Genomic DNA, 2,782 nt, shown 5'->3' with positions numbered 1-2,782 from the left:
GCAGCGCCTTGCGGAGCCCCGGCCCTGCCCGCGGGGGGATGCGCGGGGCGCGGAGCGCTCCTCGCGGAGCCCTTTGTTATGCTAATCCGGGCTGACATCACGCCGCATATCAAAGCCGAGGGGGCAGCATATAAGGCGGCTCCGCGGGCCGCCCCGTCAGAGCAGCCCCGGCCCCTGCGCAGCCCCGCCGCGCCCGCGCAGCCCGGGCCGAGGTAAGCAGGGAGCGGGAGCTGCGGGAGGGGACAGTGCCCCGGCGGGACATCCCCCCCCGAAACGCCGAAGGTGTGGGGATGGCCAAGAGCAGGGGGCTGCGGGGTGACTGGAGAGATGTAGGGAGAGGGGAGACTGCAAGGGAGAGAGGGGAGACCCGGGGGGATTCAGGGAGAGGAGACCAGAGGAGATGCAGGGGGATGCAGGGAGAGAGAGGACACCCGGGGGGAATGCAGGCAGAGGAGACCCGGGGAGATGCAGGGGGATACAGGGAGAGAGGGGAAACACGGGGGAGATGCAGGGAGAGAGGGGAGACCCGGGGGGATGCAGGGAGAGGAGAGGCTTGGTGGCTGCAGGAAAGAGGAGGAGGATGCAGGGAGACCTGAGACCTGGTGGGGTGCAGGAGAGAGGGTAGACTTGCAAGCTGCCAGGGAGAAGGGAGACTCGAAGGCTGCAAGAGAGAAGGAGACCCAGATGGTGTGTAGAGAGACCTGACACGGATGTGCGGCAGGGGAGACCCAAGAGTTGCAAGGGAGACTGGAGGCTGCAGGGGCTGAAGTGAGAGGGGAGACCCGGGGGCTAAAAGGGAGAGAGGGAAAATGCAGAAGGGTATAGGGACACCCAAGATCCGGGGGCTGCAAGGGAGAGGGGAGACTCAGGGCTGTGAGCGTGAAGAGAGATGCAGGAGCTGCAATGGAGAGAAGAGCCCGGGACGCTGCAGGGTAGCGGGGGGACACCCAGGGGCTGCAGTGAAGAAGGGAGATGATGCAGAGGGCTGGAAGGGAGAGGAGAGATCTGAGAGGTGGAGAGGAGAGGCTGCACGGAGAGGGAGAGACCTGGGGGGTTCAGGCATTGCTCCCCCCATTCCCTGTTCCCGCTCCCCATCCTCACCGCAGGTCATTTGGGACGCACTACCCCTAAACCAGGCGACTGTGCTCCCGGCGAGAGCTGCAGGCTGGCCGGACTCAGGTGGATGGCTTTCCTTCTTGGGTGGGAAAATTGGGAAAATGTGAGATGAATACTCACATGTTTATATCTACTTCCTATTTCCTATTCCCATCCCCGGGACTGGACTCTCGGAGGTGTCGGATGGGAGCGTTTTCTGCGTTCAGGAGTGGGACTGGCTGCAAACAGCCGCGAGGTGAAGAGAAAAGGGAGCTTTGAGTTAAAAACGGCTCCGTTTTTTTTTTTTTTTTAGGCTGTAAACATCACGTCTGCCCCAAAGAGTCTCCCTCTTTCCCCTCCCCTTGCAAATTCCTCTTGCAAACGTAACCTGTGCTGGATTGAGTGGAAAAAGGCGTTATTACCTCCCCAAATAACAGGGGTGTGATTGCAGGCCAGGTTTGCAGCTCTTGGGAGGGGGATGGCAGGGGGTAGATCGTTTCTCTTCCTCCCTGGAAGCGGGAGGCGAATCAAACTGTGACTTTTTCAAGGCAAGGGGCAAAGCAGAGGATGATGGCTGGTCAGGGTTAGCGAGAGGGTATTAGACCATCTGAGACATTTAACACCCGACTTTCGTGGTGTTCAGCAAGTCACAGGAGGGAGATAAGGGTCTGAAATATCTAAATGGACACTAAAAGGCATGGGCAGGATTAAGGGTTGAAGGTTTCCCGTGTGCTCATGGAGAGGGGGTAGGGGGGAAGCAAAGACCTTCTAAAGATGAAAAGATACAGAAATGCCCTGAAACGCGAAGTACGCCTGGATGCTCGTGGCAACTCTGCCTTCAAGGGACACATCAAACCCAAATCCACGTGGGCATTAAAGAAAAACAACCTGTGGCCATGAAATCCTGCCTCCCTTGTAGTGAGTTGGAGTTTTGTCTCGGACTTCAAGGGAGCCGGGAACTCGCCCCTAGAGGTTATTAAAACCCTTTATAATAACAGCACTTCTCTAGTAACCCTTTACACCAGGCACTGGCGTTGGGATAGCCAAAAAGCAGCCTGAGTGGAAAATTATGCTGCAGATGGCAGAGAAAACACCCAGAAATATCCCTTCCCCACCCAATTGCTCCCCAAATGGGGGTATTGAGGCAGAAAGCTGCATCTGGGACAAATCCAGAGCTGGGGGTCAGGCGGGGTGTGCTTTTCCCGGGGTAAAGGGTTCCCCGAAGCGATGCCGGCTGCTCCAGCCGGTCCTGGTCCATCCCAAATCCCTTCAAGGGGGTGCCGTGGGGGGATGGATGTGCAGTTTAGGGCTCGGGAATGCCAGCCTGCCGTGCGACAGGCTGTGAGACTCCAGAAACACAGAGCCCCTCACAATGGCACAATGTGGTGGGCAGGTTTTTCTGTTTATTTTATTATTGGCTTTCTCGTGGGGTGGGAAACCACTGCAAAGACCACAAAAAGCAGCCCCGAGCGGTGTCTGAAGTGAATAACTGAAGGGAAACCCATTTACTGCTATTAATACTGCTGCTAAAATAAGCAAGCCGTGCCCCGGAGACAGAGAGGACCCCTCTAAGAATTTAAGTCCTGCACCTGGTTTGTTTATTTGTTTGGACTGAAGAAGGGAAAAACAAACAACAAAAAAAAACAACCAAAAAAACAAAACCAAAAAAAAAAAAACAAAAAGGAGG

General features: G+C 56.3%; 1 protein-coding gene across 2 annotated transcripts in view; it reads left to right on the top strand.

The window, feature by feature from the left end:
- WNT11 (Wnt family member 11) overlaps positions 1-2,782 on the top strand; it is a 30,009-nt gene that overhangs the window by 333 nt on the left and 26,894 nt on the right. Inside the window, exon 1 of one of the 2 annotated variants that reach the window (XM_026859925.1) lies at positions 39-212. The exons of the other annotated variant lie outside the window; for it this stretch is intronic. The gene's annotated coding sequence lies outside the window, so the exon portion shown is untranslated. Of the gene's footprint in view, positions 1-38; positions 213-2,782 lie in introns of those variants that run through there. 2 annotated transcript variants of the gene reach the window in all.

The sequence above is a fragment of the Athene cunicularia genome (genome assembly GCF_003259725.1).
Source record: "Athene cunicularia isolate RWA chromosome 1 unlocalized genomic scaffold, athCun1 chr1_part1, whole genome shotgun sequence".
Lineage (NCBI taxonomy): Eukaryota > Metazoa > Chordata > Aves > Strigiformes > Strigidae > Athene > Athene cunicularia.
Note: the sequence above shows the minus strand (reverse complement) of the source record. Positions and strands in the feature narration are given on the sequence as shown.